The sequence below is a fragment of the Heliconius melpomene genome, chromosome 1 (assembly GCF_056956725.1).
Source record: "Heliconius melpomene rosina isolate 202511_hmr_F chromosome 1, ASM5695672v1, whole genome shotgun sequence".
Lineage (NCBI taxonomy): Eukaryota > Metazoa > Arthropoda > Insecta > Lepidoptera > Nymphalidae > Heliconius > Heliconius melpomene.
The window spans coordinates 15,179,069-15,193,731 of NC_140389.1; the positions used below are offsets into that span (position 1 = coordinate 15,179,069).

The following is a 14,663-nucleotide window of genomic DNA, read 5'->3' on the forward strand; positions in this document are numbered from 1 at the left end:
AACAAGTCAGCTTTACGTTGTATCCCGCACACAGCAGGGTAGGCAGAGGGAACCTAAGGTTAAGACACTCTGTTCCCCACTTTGTGCCAAATTTTGAAGGCATTGAGTGTTGAGTAGCAGCACTTAACGTCACTGTTTTGCCTCGACACCAGAGCGAAGAAATGGAAATATAAATTTCAATAAATATTTCATCTCCTGGAATGGAGATTGAACCCACAACCAGTCTGTTTTACTGTCACACTTTGTGCCACTGCGCCACGACTGGCCTCAATTTTTTTATTCATTGAACGCAATCAATAGAAAAGCTCAAGAAATAGAATGTAACTAAAAGAATGTATGTTTGAAATAGAATACTTGTATTAAAAAAAAAAAAGTACAAAAAAAATTTTTTTTTTCAAGTATTTTTTTAATTTATCATCTTCATTGATGAGTTAGGGACCAATAAATAAAAAAAAGAGTGTGATATAAATAGAAATACGGTGAGAGGAATATATGCAATTCTTAGGTATATTAAACTTTATCAATCAATTTCTATTACTTCGGTTTGGGGAATTTGTCAGATTATATGTTTTTCGTAATCCTTGAATGATTCCCTTCAAAATAAAAAAAAAATTAGCCGCGCTCGAGAATGTCCAGATAACGTTTTTTTTTTACAACTTTGGAGCCCTCTCCCTCCTTTGCGTCACTCTCAAATTGTCAGATTAGTGGAATATACACGATTTAGCATGTAACTAACTTACCCTATCTTAATCTGACGCGCTCGAGAATGTCCGATGATCAATTTTTTTTTACTAATCTGATCCTTTATCCTAGACGCGCGGCCATACATAGGAAGCTCATATTTGGTGGAAGTACGTAACCGAGTACAAGGAATCCCCAGTATCTTAATCTGATGCGCTCGAATGACTCCACAAAGTCCCCTCTTCGCCGCCCCTTCTATAATATTAATGAAATAATTGAAGGAGCTTTTGTCACTAACTTTCGCCAACGTCCATACCACGTTGAACACACCGGTTCTCGTCCGATCACCGAAGTTAAGCAACGTCGGGCGCGGTCAGTACTTGGATGGGTGACCGCCTGGGAACACCGCGTGCCGTTGGCTTTTTTGCATTTTTTTTTCAAGTTCTTTATGTCTTTGAATGGAAGTAATGTTGAAAGTTAGTCACATTATAAGCGGTCAGTATTTGGATACTTTGTATGAGACAGAAGTGGTTTCTGTTTTGTACGTTTCTAAGATATGTTACAAACCAAAAAATCTTATTTGAACAAGTGTTCAATAACAATAATTAGGAAACTACACTTAATGAAATAATTTATTAACAATGTGTGTTCCATGGTGTAATGGTTAGCACTCTGGACTTTGAATCCAGCGATCCGAGTTCAAATATCGGTGGAACCTAACTTTTTAGACATATATTTTTTATCACTAATTTTAGTTTAGTCCTTTTTATCACAAAGTAAATATAGTTCGTTTTAAACATACATTTAGTACCCGTATTGTCATTCAATGTAAGAAAATCTTGAAATGCCTATCGGGAAATCATTTCTAAGCAGTATACTCATTGCAACAACACCGAGAACGCAGAGCTTGAAGTTCCAGATCTTGAATTTTATTCTGATGAATGCACAACTGGGCTGTCTATGAATGTCTCATTTTTCTGCTAATGAATTCAAAAAAATGCATTACTTACCATCGAACTTCTCTCATTGAACAGCTCTCATTTTACGTTTATGTTTGTGATACAGTGTGAGTGCAAAACTCTTCCGTTACTAACTGTGTGTGTGTGGCATACACCGCAAAAAAAAAATTCACTCAGAAAATTGAAATTTTCTATGATGATAGGTTAGGGAGTGTAAGAAAACTTTAAGAGAGATGTTCTGGGAACATATTTAAAAGGAGCTTTTAGAGAAAGCTTTCGCCAACGTCCATACCACGTTGAACACACCGGTTCTCGTCCGATCACCGAAGTTAAGCAACGTCGGGCGCGGTCAGTACTTGGATGGGTGACCGCCTGGGAACACCGCGTGCCGTTGGCTCTTTTTGTTTTTTTTGTTGTTGTTTAAGTAACCTCTAGTGCCCTAATATTTCTATGTTCGGCTTGCATTGGATTGATATAATGTAATGAACTCTACATTTTTTCTTTTGGTACTGGCAAGTGTGATGTTATTAGATAATATTTAGTTGTTTAGGATTAGCATTCGCCAACGTCCATACCACGTTGAACACACCGGTTCTCGTCCGATCACCGAAGTTAAGCAACGTCGGGCGCGGTCAGTACTTGGATGGGTGACCGCCTGGGAACACCGCGTGCCGTTGGCTTTTTTGCTGTCAAATATTGCTAAGCATTACACTATGGAACCGTTACATAACAAGCCATTACAATTTACTATAATTACCTATATTTACACAATTGTTTTACTTTTACCAAACACTTGTATGATTAGCAATATTCGCTCTACAATATAGATGACTCAAACTATACGGTTCCATGGTGTAATGGTGAGCACTCTGGACTCTGAATCCAGCGATCCGAGTTCAAATCTCGGTGGAACCTGATATTTTATTATTTGTTTACACAAAATGTAACGTACAATAACATATTTTCGAGGAACTATTAGCTTTTTTACATTTATTATGATACTCGTAGCTTATGTTTTTTTTAATAGTTCTGAAGGTGATTAGGAGTACTTCCTTTCAAACAAGTTAATGTTCACCCTACAAAGGTATTAGAGGAAGAGATTGACTCGAAGATTTGTTAATTTACGAACACCTTGTTTTGTCAAGAAAAGCAAATCATATCGCACTACTAATCAATCATGTCAAATTCGAAGGAATGAATAATAAGTCGATTCGATAGGACGAATAAATAAAAATATTAATAAATGATTATTTGATTGAATTATTATTCATTCCTTCACAGACACATGCTTGTTTGTGTCCCTGCGCCACGACGTTGTCATATGATCTTTCTCATATTCTTTATATTATTTAGGTACTTTTACATACACATTACTTTAACAATAAATAATGAGAAGATAATCGTGGCCTTATAGGAAAACGTCTTATTCTTCTATACATTATAGTTGTAAGTTACTAAAAGGCTTGATGAAATTTTAACAATTTTCAAACAATACGTTAGTAGTAAAACAATACGTTAAACGTGGGTAGAAAGCTAAGGATGAAGTGTCTTGACCTTGTGACAATCCCCCATCACCGTACAATTTTAAAGTAGGTCGTAAGTTTTTGTGCGTACACTCACTTGCAGTTGATCATTGAAATATAATCAAGAGAATAATATCAGTAATAAATTGTATAATATATTTTAACAAAACACAGCAAAAGAGCCAACGGCACGCGGTGTTCCCAGGCGGTCACCCATCCAAGTACTGACCGTGCCCGACGTTGCTTAACTTCGGTGATCGGACGAGAACCGGTGTGTTCAACGTGGTATGGACGTTGGCGAATGCTAATCCTAAAGAACTAAATATTATCTGATAGCGTCACACTTGACAGTACCAAAAGAAAAAAATGTAGAGTTCATTACATTATATCAACACAATGCAAACCGAACATAGAAATATTAGGGTACTAGAAGTTACTTAAACAACAACAGAAAAAAAAACAAAAAGAGCCAACGGCACGCGGTGTTCCCAGGCGGTCACCCATCCAAGTACTGAACCGCGCCCGACGTTGCTTAACTTCGGTGATCGGACGAGAACCGGTGTGTTCAACGTGGTATGGACGTTGGCATCAGAATAATTTAAAGAAGAAGCTAAGATCTAATAGTCATGTTTGAAAATTAAATAGATAAGAGCGGGTAAAAGAACGAAAGCAATATGATTTGCTTTTTTTCCTAAACAAGGTGTTCGTTAATTAACACATTTTTGAGTCAAATTCTTCCTTTAATGTCTTCGTAGGTTGTACATTAACTTCTTTGAATGGAAGTACTTTTAATCACCACCAGCCTCCAGACCTATTAAAAAAACATGAGCTACGAGTATCATAATAAATGTAAAAAAACCTAATAGGTTCTCGAAAATATATGATTGTACGTTACATTTTGTGTAAACAAATCATAAAAAATATCAGGTTCCACCGAGATTTGAACTCGGATCGCTGGATTCAGAGTCCAGAGTGCTAACCATTACACCATGGAACCGTATAGTTGTAGTCATCTATATTATAGAGCGAATTTTGCTAATCCTACAAATGTTTGGTAAAATTAAAACAATTGTACAAACAATTTGCGTAAATAAAGTTAATTGTTATAAATTACTATTCCTTGTTATGTAACGGTTCCATGGTGTAATGGTGAGCACTCTGGACTCTGAATCCAGCGATCCGAGTTCAAATCTCGGTGGAACCTGATATTTTTTGGCGACTAACATATTTTTTAAGAAACTTGACATAAATATCTTAAAATCATTAATGTTATGATATTTTGTATAATATATTAGATTGCTTCGCTCACCAACCTCTGACTTGTAATGATAAAAAAATAACATCATTTTATGAACCAATATTTGCTTAGAGTAAACTTGATAATCTCTACTACATTTTGATTGCAAGTTTTGATTCCACATCTCTACATAACGTTTCTTCAGCTTCATGCTGTATCCCGCCTACATCTGGGTAGGCAGAGGGAACCTTGTATTAGGACGCTCCCTTCCCCAATGTTTCTTTATGCGCGATTATTAAGTGAAGTAATCAGTTGAAAATAATATCTCAGTTGAAAATATATTTTTTCGCGAAAAAAATATCTATACTTGTTATTTATTAAAAAATATTTGTAAGCAAAAAAAGCCAACGGCACGCGGTGTTCCCAGGCGGTCACCCATCCAAGTACTGACCGCGCCCGACGTTGCTTAACTTCGGTGATCGGACGAGAACCGGTGTGTTCAACGTGGTATGGACGTTGGCGAAAATTAGTTCTGAAAAACCTACTATTATCTGATAACGCCACATTTGAGAGCATCAAAAAATGTAGAGTTCATTAAGTCGAACAATCCAACAATAAGCGAGCACAATGTTATCTATAGGTAATAGAAGAATCAAAAACAAAAAGCCAACAGCACGTGGTGTTCCCAGGCGGTCACCCATCCAAGTACTGACCGCGCCCGACGTTGTTTAACCGTTGTTTAACGAGAACCGGTGTGTTCAACGTGGTATGGACGTGGTATGGCGATCAAAGCTAGCAAAAGCTCGTTTTGTTTTTACAATTTTGTATTTCTGTAAAAAAAACAACAATCTATAAATATGCTTTTTGCATATCTTTACCCAATTTGACACATTACTTAATAATACACTGTTAAAAACAGTAATACTTGCATAGACTGTCTTTAGTGTAGTAACTCCATCAGCTCCTGCTTTATCACAACACATTTATCTCAAACATATTATAACATATACTAATATCAATATAAAAGACTCGTTTCGCCTCTCAGCGTTACCATATTCATACGTTGGACTCCTTGAAGAATCTGGCCATCGCTGCAAAACATATAACTGTTTGTTCTGGTAATCTTAATATTACCAATAGTAATTAGGCGACTAATAATAACTAATTAAAAGAAAAAAGTTGACAAAATAATTAACAAAATAGTATATAATTCAGTCAACAAACAGGTAGTACAATTAGAAAGTAATTTACCGAAATTTATATGAAGATAGACGTGCTTACAACTTTATACTATGTACTATATAGCAGTCGTGGCCGAGCGGTTAAGGCGTCTGACTAGAAATCAGATTCCCTCTGGGAGCGTAGGTTCGAATCCTACCGACTGCGATTTTTTTAATTAATCTTCGTTAAAGTAAATATGCATGTTTTCATAAATGTGATATTGATAGAATTATTGAGGCTACGCCTCATATAGGCGTAATAACAATCTATCTTCATTTTTTTATTCTGTTATAAATAATGTATACTACTCAAAACAAAATGTCACTTGATGGTTGTAGTGTAGCGGTATAATTTATATGTATTTATATGAATTAAAATCAGCTTCACGCTTTATCACGCACAAATCAAAGAAGACAAACGGAGTGTCTTAATTCTAAGTTAGGGGAGCTTAAAGTTAAAACATTCCGTTCCCTATTTTCCACTGAATTCTGGGGGAATTGCGCAGTGAATGGCGGAACTCAAAGACGCGCTTTGCCTCGATACCAGACTGAGCGAAGAAATTATAAAAATTTGAATTTCATATATCACGTGTGACTAAATAAGGCATTATAATTTACTACATTTACCTTTGTTTAAAATAATTGTTTGTTCAAGGAATTAATTTTTACATAAGACTTGTATAATTAACAATATTCGCTCTACAATATAGATGACTTCAACTACGCGGTTCCATGGTGTAATGGTTAGCACTCTGGACTCTGAATCCAGCGATCCGAGTTCAAATCTCGGTGGAACCTGACTTTTTAGAGATTTAACATAGTTTTGACAAATTTATAAATATTGTGTAAAAAAACTTTTCTTTCTTGACAAAGGCAAGTAATTTCAACTAATTATTTTTTGTTTGTATCTTTTATTGTTTTTTATACCTTTTTCCGTTTAATAATAACAAGAAAATACAATAATTAATTACTGCGCTCTTATGCATTGTTATTGGTAATTCGACTAATTTCCTGGAGGAGAAAGACAAGAAAGGAGGCTGTCTCTGACTGATGATACTTGAAATATGTATCTTAGGTTGAAATGTACCTATCCTCAGGTATCTTAATTTTAAGAACCTATCGATTTTTTAATTTATTAAATAAATAATTTAAAAATATATATATTATTTTGGTATTATCATTAAGAAGATGCTGCCTATTGTAATTTACCAACTACATATTACAAGATATATTTTTTATGGAAAAGACAAGGCAAACCAGCGTGCGGGTCCTCTGGTGGTACCTAAGTCATCACCACTCACGATCCTGTGTAAAACTAGAGGAGTTACAGGTGCGTTGTCGACTTTTATGATCGCAAGCTAAAATGAAAATAAAATATATAACTATATTTGAATTTATGGTATAATACACGTATTAAATCATTGCCCAGAATTTAAAAAAAAATCCGCAGTCGGTAGGATTCGAACCTACGCTCTCAGAGGGAATCTGATTTCTAGTCAGACGCCTTAACCGCTCGGCCACGACTGCTACATGTACAACATAATAAAAACAAACATTTCTTCATGTGAGTTTACATCTATAAATTACTACTTTCTATTTGAAACTTACCTTGATCTACATAAGAAAACGAAAATTAACTGGTCTCAACTTCAACTTCAACATTACAATCCCTAATCTGTGTACGTATTCTACTCTATAATGTAATGTACATGCATTAAGATGACGTGATCATAGCGTGGCGTTCAACTCCACCGATTAACACGCAGTGTCTTCAAGATTGTGCGGAAAGTGAGGAACATATGTGTCTTAATGGGAACGGAGTATATTAACACTAGGTAGGTTCCAGTAGGGTAATTCTACTCGGAGGACTGATGTTATTTCAACAAATGTTTATTAATGTACAAAGTTTAATGACAATAACGTGTAAAAATTTATAATATTAGTATGATATTTTATTTTATATAGATAGTGTTATTTGATTTCATTGTACGTGTACGCTCACTCTCATTAATTAAATCCTCTTCCTGTTTTCACATTTGTGTTTTAATTATAATATTAGTATTTAGATTAAAATGTAAATTGGTTAGTGAAAATACTATCACATTCAATATTGATAACAATTATCTGAATAATATTCTTATTTGTTTATATACAGAGTGCCCCAGGAGTCAACGATAAAACGAAAACAGGTGATAGACCAAGTCGTGACAGTTATGAGAAAAATATTAAAAAAAAAAAATCTGTGTTATGTATTTTTCATATTATATTGATTATAAAAATATTGGAAAAACAGACATCCTGTGACGATTTTTCAAGTCCTAAGACTATAAATATGACTCTTTCTTCATTTTTTTTCTGTAATGTAATCATTAGTAACCCTTCTGTGAATTACAGTTTAAGATTTAAACATACCTGCATCAGTTTTCAATAAAATGTGGTGTTTTTGCCAAACATTAAATTCAAAATATTTACTACACCCAACTTTAACCGACTGTACTGTAAAAAAATGTACTACATTGTTTTTGCAAGTAACTTTAAAAGTTTGCGCAATTAATCTGGATTCCGAATTGGTACGATACTTGCTGGATTACTTCTTTGTTGAAGAGAGAAAAATCGAAATACACGACAATCGGGATGACGTTCAGCGTTTTGGTATCGTTTCCGATACATTCTAGCTGCAGCATTAACGTTACATAATCATTCTCCGTGAATGAAATGCATATTGGCAATGTGTCAAAGACCTGCGATCACAGACCACACCAGTGACGTCCCGCCACTTAGCCCAGGCAAAGCTTATCCGACCATGGAGATCGTGATCGATGCCTCCAGACTCGTGCATGACGGATCTAAGATATCTGAACTTTTTCGACTTAGGAGCTGACCCAGGACCTATAAGGATAGTGCTCGAGTCCTCGATCTCGCAGGCCATATACTCAGTCTTTGATACATTGCCAATATACATTTCATTCGTGGAGAATGGTTATGTAATGCTAATGCTGCAGCTAGAATGTATCGGAAAAGATACCAAAACGTTGAACGTCATCCCGATTATCGTTTATTTAGATTTTTCTCTCTTGAACCAAGAAGTAATCCAGCAAGTATTGTACCATTTCGGAATCCAGATAAAATGCGCCAACTTCTAAAGTTACTTGCAAAAACAATGTAGTACATTTTTTTATAGTACAGGCGGTTAAAGTTGAGTGTAGTAAATATTTTGAATTTAATGTTTGACAAAAACACCACATTTTATTGAAAACCGATGCAGGTATGTTTCAATTTTAAACTTTAATTCACAGAAGGGTTACTCATGATTACATTACAGAGAAAAAAATGAAGAAAGAGTAATATTTGTAGTTTTAGGACTTGAAAAATCATCACAGCATGTCGGTTTTTCAGATATTTTTTTAAATCAATTTAATATGAAAAATACATGACACAGATTTTTTTTTATATTTTTCTCATAACTGTCACGACTTGGTCTATTACCTGTTTTCGTTTTATCGTTGACTCCTGGGACACCCTGTATATCTAAAAGTGATATTATCCATCAGACTTAATATTTATTATGTAAGAACTAATGAAAAATAATTGATAAGAAACGTTAATTTGACGTTCCAAAGCAATAAAAAAACAAAAAGAGCCAACGGCACGCGGTGTTCCCAGGCGGTCACCCATCCAAGTACTGACCGCGCCCGACGTTGCTTAACTTCGGTGATCGGACGAGAACCGGTGTGTTCAACGTGGTATGGACGTTGGCGAATGCCAATCCTAAAGAACTAAATATTATCTGACAACGCCACACTTGGCAGCATCAAAAAGATAAATGTAGAGTTCATTACACTATATTAAGACGATAAACCCAATGCAAACCGAGCATAACAATATTAGCACTAGAGATTACTTCAACAACAACAAAAAAAACAAAAAGAGCCAACGGCACGCGGTGTTCCCAGGCGGTCACCCATCCAAGTACTGACCGCGCCCGACGTTGCTTAACTTCGGTGATCGGACGAGAACCGGTGTGTTCAACGTGGTATGGACGTTGGCGAATGCCAATCCTAAAGAACTAAATATTATCTGACAACGCCACACTTGGCAGCATCAAAAAGATAAATGTAGAGTTCATTACACTATATTAAGACGATAAACCCAATGCAAACCGAGCATAACAATATTAGCACTAGAGATTACTTCAACAACAACAAAAAAAATAAAAAGAGCCAACGGCACGCGGTGTTCCCAGGCGGTCACCCATCCAAGTACTGACCGCGCCCGACGTTGCTTAACTTCGGTGATCGGACGAGAACCGGTGTGTTCAACGTGGTATGGACGTTGGCGAATGCCAATCCTAAAGAACTAAATATTATCTGACAACGCCACACTTGGCAGCATCAAAAAGATAAATGTAGAGTTCATTACACTATATTAAGACGATAAACCCAATGCAAACCGAGCATAACAATATTAGCACTAGAGATTACTTCAACAACAACAAAAAAAACAAAAAGAGCCAACGGCACGCGGTGTTCCCAGGCGGTCACCCATCCAAGTACTGACCGCGCCCGACGTTGCTTAACTTCGGTGATCGGACGAGAACCGGTGTGTTCAACGTGGTATGGACGTTGGCGAATGCCAATCCTAAAGAACTAAATATTATCTGACAACGCCACACTTGGCAGCATCAAAAAGATAAATGTAGAGTTCATTACACTATATTAAGACGATAAACCCAATGCAAACCGAGCATAACAATATTAGCACTAGAGATTACTTCAACAACAACAAAAAAAATAAAAAGAGCCAACGGCACGCGGTGTTCCCAGGCGGTCACCCATCCAAGTACTGACCGCGCCCGACGTTGCTTAACTTCGGTGATCGGACGAGAACCGGTGTGTTCAACGTGGTATGGACGTTGGCGAATGCCAATCCTAAAGAACTAAATATTATCTGACAACGCCACACTTGGCAGCATCAAAAAGATAAATGTAGAGTTCATTACACTATATTAAGACGATAAACCCAATGCAAACCGAGCATAACAATATTAGCACTAGAGATTACTTCAACAACAACAAAAAAAACAAAAAGAGCCAACGGCACGCGGTGTTCCCAGGCGGTCACCCATCCAAGTACTGACCGCGCCCGACGTTGCTTAACTTCGGTGATCGGACGAGAACCGGTGTGTTCAACGTGGTATGGACGTTGGCGAATGCCAATCCTAAAGAACTAAATATTATCTGACAACGCCACACTTGGCAGCATCAAAAAGATAAATGTAGAGTTCATTACACTATATTAAGACGATAAACCCAATGCAAACCGAGCATAACAATATTAGCACTAGAGATTACTTCAACAACAACAAAAAAAATAAAAAGAGCCAACGGCACGCGGTGTTCCCAGGCGGTCACCCATCCAAGTACTGACCGCGCCCGACGTTGCTTAACTTCGGTGATCGGACGAGAACCGGTGTGTTCAACGTGGTATGGACGTTGGCGAATGCCAATCCTAAAGAACTAAATATTATCTGACAACGCCACACTTGGCAGCATCAAAAAGATAAATGTAGAGTTCATTACACTATATTAAGACGATAAACCCAATGCAAACCGAGCATAACAATATTAGCACTAGAGATTACTTCAACAACAACAAAAAAAACAAAAAGAGCCAACGGCACGCGGTGTTCCCAGGCGGTCACCCATCCAAGTACTGACCGCGCCCGACGTTGCTTAACTTCGGTGATCGGACGAGAACCGGTGTGTTCAACGTGGTATGGACGTTGGCGAATGCCAATCCTAAAGAACTAAATATTATCTGACAACGCCACACTTGGCAGCATCAAAAAGATAAATGTAGAGTTCATTACACTATATTAAGACGATAAACCCAATGCAAACCGAGCATAACAATATTAGCACTAGAGATTACTTCAACAACAACAAAAAAAACAAAAAGAGCCAACGGCACGCGGTGTTCCCAGGCGGTCACCCATCCAAGTACTGACCGCGCCCGACGTTGCTTAACTTCGGTGATCGGACGAGAACCGGTGTGTTCAACGTGGTATGGACGTTGGCGAATGCCAATCCTAAAGAACTAAATATTATCTGACAACGCCACACTTGGCAGCATCAAAAAGATAAATGTAGAGTTCATTACACTATATTAAGACGATAAACCCAATGCAAACCGAGCATAACAATATTAGCACTAGAGATTACTTCAACAACAACAAAAAAAACAAAAAGAGCCAACGGCACGCGGTGTTCCCAGGCGGTCACCCATCCAAGTACTGACCGCGCCCGACGTTGCTTAACTTCGGTGATCGGACGAGAACCGGTGTGTTCAACGTGGTATGGACGTTGGCGAATGCCAATCCTAAAGAACTAAATATTATCTGACAACGCCACACTTGGCAGCATCAAAAAGATAAATGTAGAGTTCATTACACTATATTAAGACGATAAACCCAATGCAAACCGAGCATAACAATATTAGCACTAGAGATTACTTCAACAACAACAAAAAAAACAAAAAGAGCCAACGGCACGCGGTGTTCCCAGGCGGTCACCCATCCAAGTACTGACCGCGCCCGACGTTGCTTAACTTCGGTGATCGGACGAGAACCGGTGTGTTCAACGTGGTATGGACGTTGGCGAATGCCAATCCTAAAGAACTAAATATTATCTGACAACGCCACACTTGGCAGCATCAAAAAGATAAATGTAGAGTTCATTACACTATATTAAGACGATAAACCCAATGCAAACCGAGCATAACAATATTAGCACTAGAGATTACTTCAACAACAACAAAAAAAACAAAAAGAGCCAACGGCACGCGGTGTTCCCAGGCGGTCACCCATCCAAGTACTGACCGCGCCCGACGTTGCTTAACTTCGGTGATCGGACGAGAACCGGTGTGTTCAACGTGGTATGGACGTTGGCGAATGCCAATCCTAAAGAACTAAATATTATCTGACAACGCCACACTTGGCAGCATCAAAAAGATAAATGTAGAGTTCATTACACTATATTAAGACGATAAACCCAATGCAAACCGAGCATAACAATATTAGCACTAGAGATTACTTCAACAACAACAAAAAAAACAAAAAGAGCCAACGGCACGCGGTGTTCCCAGGCGGTCACCCATCCAAGTACTGACCGCGCCCGACGTTGCTTAACTTCGGTGATCGGACGAGAACCGGTGTGTTCAACGTGGTATGGACGTTGGCGAATGCCAATCCTAAAGAACTAAATATTATCTGACAACGCCACACTTGGCAGCATCAAAAAGATAAATGTAGAGTTCATTACACTATATTAAGACGATAAACCCAATGCAAACCGAGCATAACAATATTAGCACTAGAGATTACTTCAACAACAACAAAAAAAACAAAAAGAGCCAACGGCACGCGGTGTTCCCAGGCGGTCACCCATCCAAGTACTGACCGCGCCCGACGTTGCTTAACTTCGGTGATCGGACGAGAACCGGTGTGTTCAACGTGGTATGGACGTTGGCGAATGCCAATCCTAAAGAACTAAATATTATCTGACAACGCCACACTTGGCAGCATCAAAAAGATAAATGTAGAGTTCATTACACTATATTAAGACGATAAACCCAATGCAAACCGAGCATAACAATATTAGCACTAGAGATTACTTCAACAACAACAAAAAAAACAAAAAGAGCCAACGGCACGCGGTGTTCCCAGGCGGTCACCCATCCAAGTACTGACCGCGCCCGACGTTGCTTAACTTCGGTGATCGGACGAGAACCGGTGTGTTCAACGTGGTATGGACGTTGGCGAATGCCAATCCTAAAGAACTAAATATTATCTGACAACGCCACACTTGGCAGCATCAAAAAGATAAATGTAGAGTTCATTACACTATATTAAGACGATAAACCCAATGCAAACCGAGCATAACAATATTAGCACTAGAGATTACTTCAACAACAACAAAAAAAATAAAAAGAGCCAACGGCACGCGGTGTTCCCAGGCGGTCACCCATCCAAGTACTGACCGCGCCCGACGTTGCTTAACTTCGGTGATCGGACGAGAACCGGTGTGTTCAACGTGGTATGGACGTTGGCGAATGCCAATCCTAAAGAACTAAATATTATCTGACAACGCCACACTTGGCAGCATCAAAAAGATAAATGTAGAGTTCATTACACTATATTAAGACGATAAACCCAATGCAAACCGAGCATAACAATATTAGCACTAGAGATTACTTCAACAACAACAAAAAAAACAAAAAGAGCCAACGGCACGCGGTGTTCCCAGGCGGTCACCCATCCAAGTACTGACCGCGCCCGACGTTGCTTAACTTCGGTGATCGGACGAGAACCGGTGTGTTCAACGTGGTATGGACGTTGGCGAAAGCTTTCTGTAAAAGCTCCTTTTAAGTATGTTTCAAGAACATCTCTCTTAAAGCTTTCTTACACTCCCTAACCCTATCTTCATACAAAATTTCAATTTTCTGAGTGAATTATTTTCTTTTTGCGTCACAAACAATTAGTAACGGAAGCGTTTTATTTATTTCATCAAAAACATAAACGTAAAATGAGAGCCGTTCAATGAGAGAAGTTCGATGGCAAGTAATGCATTTTTTTGAATTCATTAACAGAAAAATGAGAGATTCATAGACAGTCCAGTTGAGCATTCATCAGAATAAAATTCAAGATCTGGAACTTCAAGCTCTGCGTTCTCGGTGTTGTTGCAATGAGTATACTGCTTAGAAATGATTTCCCGATAGACATTTCAAGATTTTCTTACATTGAATGACAATATGGGCACTAAATGTATGTTTAAAACGAACTATATTTACTTTGTGATAAAAAGGACTAAACTAAAATTCGTGATAAAATATATATATTTAAAAAGTAAGGTTCCACCGAGATTTGAACTCGGATCGCTGGATTCAAAGTCCAGAGTGCTCACCATTACACCATGGAACCACACATTGTTAATAAATTATTTCATTAAGTGTAGTTTCCTAATTATTGTTATTGAACACTTGTTCA

The 14,663-nt window shown here is 37.8% G+C and overlaps 30 non-coding genes across 30 annotated transcripts; 7 read left to right on the top strand and 23 right to left on the bottom strand.

Annotated features, from left to right (window-relative positions):
- The first annotated feature begins 983 nt into the window (after positions 1-983).
- LOC146541678 (5S ribosomal RNA) lies at positions 984-1,102 on the top strand. The gene has a single exon (XR_014878669.1). It is a non-coding gene; the product is annotated as a 5S ribosomal RNA (ribosomal RNA).
- Positions 1,103-1,918: 816 nt separating this feature from the next.
- LOC146541679 (5S ribosomal RNA) lies at positions 1,919-2,037 on the top strand. Its single transcript, XR_014878671.1, has one exon. It is a non-coding gene; the product is annotated as a 5S ribosomal RNA (ribosomal RNA).
- Positions 2,038-2,201: 164 nt separating this feature from the next.
- On the top strand, positions 2,202-2,320 carry LOC146541680 (5S ribosomal RNA). Its single transcript, XR_014878672.1, has one exon. It is a non-coding gene; the product is annotated as a 5S ribosomal RNA (ribosomal RNA).
- A 163-nt stretch (positions 2,321-2,483) lies between these two features.
- Positions 2,484-2,555, top strand: TRNAQ-CUG (transfer RNA glutamine (anticodon CUG)). Its single transcript has one exon. It is a non-coding gene; the product is annotated as a tRNA-Gln (tRNA).
- Positions 2,556-3,343: 788 nt separating this feature from the next.
- On the bottom strand, positions 3,344-3,462 carry LOC146541682 (5S ribosomal RNA). Its single transcript, XR_014878712.1, has one exon. It is a non-coding gene; the product is annotated as a 5S ribosomal RNA (ribosomal RNA).
- A 168-nt stretch (positions 3,463-3,630) lies between these two features.
- LOC146541683 (5S ribosomal RNA) lies at positions 3,631-3,750 on the bottom strand. Its single transcript, XR_014878716.1, has one exon. It is a non-coding gene; the product is annotated as a 5S ribosomal RNA (ribosomal RNA).
- A 338-nt stretch (positions 3,751-4,088) lies between these two features.
- Positions 4,089-4,160, bottom strand: TRNAQ-CUG (transfer RNA glutamine (anticodon CUG)). The gene has a single exon. It is a non-coding gene; the product is annotated as a tRNA-Gln (tRNA).
- Positions 4,161-4,295: 135 nt separating this feature from the next.
- On the top strand, positions 4,296-4,367 carry TRNAQ-CUG (transfer RNA glutamine (anticodon CUG)). Its single transcript has one exon. It is a non-coding gene; the product is annotated as a tRNA-Gln (tRNA).
- A 435-nt stretch (positions 4,368-4,802) lies between these two features.
- LOC146541686 (5S ribosomal RNA) lies at positions 4,803-4,921 on the bottom strand. Its single transcript, XR_014878673.1, has one exon. It is a non-coding gene; the product is annotated as a 5S ribosomal RNA (ribosomal RNA).
- Positions 4,922-5,704: 783 nt separating this feature from the next.
- TRNAS-AGA (transfer RNA serine (anticodon AGA)) lies at positions 5,705-5,786 on the top strand. Its single transcript has one exon. It is a non-coding gene; the product is annotated as a tRNA-Ser (tRNA).
- Positions 5,787-6,346: 560 nt separating this feature from the next.
- On the top strand, positions 6,347-6,418 carry TRNAQ-CUG (transfer RNA glutamine (anticodon CUG)). The gene has a single exon. It is a non-coding gene; the product is annotated as a tRNA-Gln (tRNA).
- Positions 6,419-7,065: 647 nt separating this feature from the next.
- On the bottom strand, positions 7,066-7,147 carry TRNAS-AGA (transfer RNA serine (anticodon AGA)). Its single transcript has one exon. It is a non-coding gene; the product is annotated as a tRNA-Ser (tRNA).
- A 2,111-nt stretch (positions 7,148-9,258) lies between these two features.
- Positions 9,259-9,377, bottom strand: LOC146541690 (5S ribosomal RNA). Its single transcript, XR_014878674.1, has one exon. It is a non-coding gene; the product is annotated as a 5S ribosomal RNA (ribosomal RNA).
- A 171-nt stretch (positions 9,378-9,548) lies between these two features.
- LOC146541691 (5S ribosomal RNA) lies at positions 9,549-9,667 on the bottom strand. The gene has a single exon (XR_014878678.1). It is a non-coding gene; the product is annotated as a 5S ribosomal RNA (ribosomal RNA).
- A 171-nt stretch (positions 9,668-9,838) lies between these two features.
- Positions 9,839-9,957, bottom strand: LOC146541692 (5S ribosomal RNA). Its single transcript, XR_014878679.1, has one exon. It is a non-coding gene; the product is annotated as a 5S ribosomal RNA (ribosomal RNA).
- A 171-nt stretch (positions 9,958-10,128) lies between these two features.
- Positions 10,129-10,247, bottom strand: LOC146541693 (5S ribosomal RNA). Its single transcript, XR_014878680.1, has one exon. It is a non-coding gene; the product is annotated as a 5S ribosomal RNA (ribosomal RNA).
- Positions 10,248-10,418: 171 nt separating this feature from the next.
- LOC146541694 (5S ribosomal RNA) lies at positions 10,419-10,537 on the bottom strand. The gene has a single exon (XR_014878684.1). It is a non-coding gene; the product is annotated as a 5S ribosomal RNA (ribosomal RNA).
- Positions 10,538-10,708: 171 nt separating this feature from the next.
- LOC146541695 (5S ribosomal RNA) lies at positions 10,709-10,827 on the bottom strand. The gene has a single exon (XR_014878685.1). It is a non-coding gene; the product is annotated as a 5S ribosomal RNA (ribosomal RNA).
- Positions 10,828-10,998: 171 nt separating this feature from the next.
- LOC146541696 (5S ribosomal RNA) lies at positions 10,999-11,117 on the bottom strand. The gene has a single exon (XR_014878687.1). It is a non-coding gene; the product is annotated as a 5S ribosomal RNA (ribosomal RNA).
- Positions 11,118-11,288: 171 nt separating this feature from the next.
- Positions 11,289-11,407, bottom strand: LOC146541697 (5S ribosomal RNA). Its single transcript, XR_014878688.1, has one exon. It is a non-coding gene; the product is annotated as a 5S ribosomal RNA (ribosomal RNA).
- A 171-nt stretch (positions 11,408-11,578) lies between these two features.
- LOC146541698 (5S ribosomal RNA) lies at positions 11,579-11,697 on the bottom strand. The gene has a single exon (XR_014878689.1). It is a non-coding gene; the product is annotated as a 5S ribosomal RNA (ribosomal RNA).
- Positions 11,698-11,868: 171 nt separating this feature from the next.
- On the bottom strand, positions 11,869-11,987 carry LOC146541699 (5S ribosomal RNA). The gene has a single exon (XR_014878691.1). It is a non-coding gene; the product is annotated as a 5S ribosomal RNA (ribosomal RNA).
- A 171-nt stretch (positions 11,988-12,158) lies between these two features.
- On the bottom strand, positions 12,159-12,277 carry LOC146541700 (5S ribosomal RNA). Its single transcript, XR_014878692.1, has one exon. It is a non-coding gene; the product is annotated as a 5S ribosomal RNA (ribosomal RNA).
- Positions 12,278-12,448: 171 nt separating this feature from the next.
- Positions 12,449-12,567, bottom strand: LOC146541701 (5S ribosomal RNA). Its single transcript, XR_014878694.1, has one exon. It is a non-coding gene; the product is annotated as a 5S ribosomal RNA (ribosomal RNA).
- A 171-nt stretch (positions 12,568-12,738) lies between these two features.
- Positions 12,739-12,857, bottom strand: LOC146541702 (5S ribosomal RNA). The gene has a single exon (XR_014878695.1). It is a non-coding gene; the product is annotated as a 5S ribosomal RNA (ribosomal RNA).
- Positions 12,858-13,028: 171 nt separating this feature from the next.
- On the bottom strand, positions 13,029-13,147 carry LOC146541703 (5S ribosomal RNA). The gene has a single exon (XR_014878696.1). It is a non-coding gene; the product is annotated as a 5S ribosomal RNA (ribosomal RNA).
- A 171-nt stretch (positions 13,148-13,318) lies between these two features.
- Positions 13,319-13,437, bottom strand: LOC146541704 (5S ribosomal RNA). Its single transcript, XR_014878698.1, has one exon. It is a non-coding gene; the product is annotated as a 5S ribosomal RNA (ribosomal RNA).
- A 171-nt stretch (positions 13,438-13,608) lies between these two features.
- On the bottom strand, positions 13,609-13,727 carry LOC146541705 (5S ribosomal RNA). The gene has a single exon (XR_014878700.1). It is a non-coding gene; the product is annotated as a 5S ribosomal RNA (ribosomal RNA).
- A 171-nt stretch (positions 13,728-13,898) lies between these two features.
- LOC146541706 (5S ribosomal RNA) lies at positions 13,899-14,017 on the bottom strand. The gene has a single exon (XR_014878702.1). It is a non-coding gene; the product is annotated as a 5S ribosomal RNA (ribosomal RNA).
- Positions 14,018-14,525: 508 nt separating this feature from the next.
- Positions 14,526-14,597, bottom strand: TRNAQ-UUG (transfer RNA glutamine (anticodon UUG)). Its single transcript has one exon. It is a non-coding gene; the product is annotated as a tRNA-Gln (tRNA).
- Between the last annotated feature and the right edge of the window lie 66 nt (positions 14,598-14,663).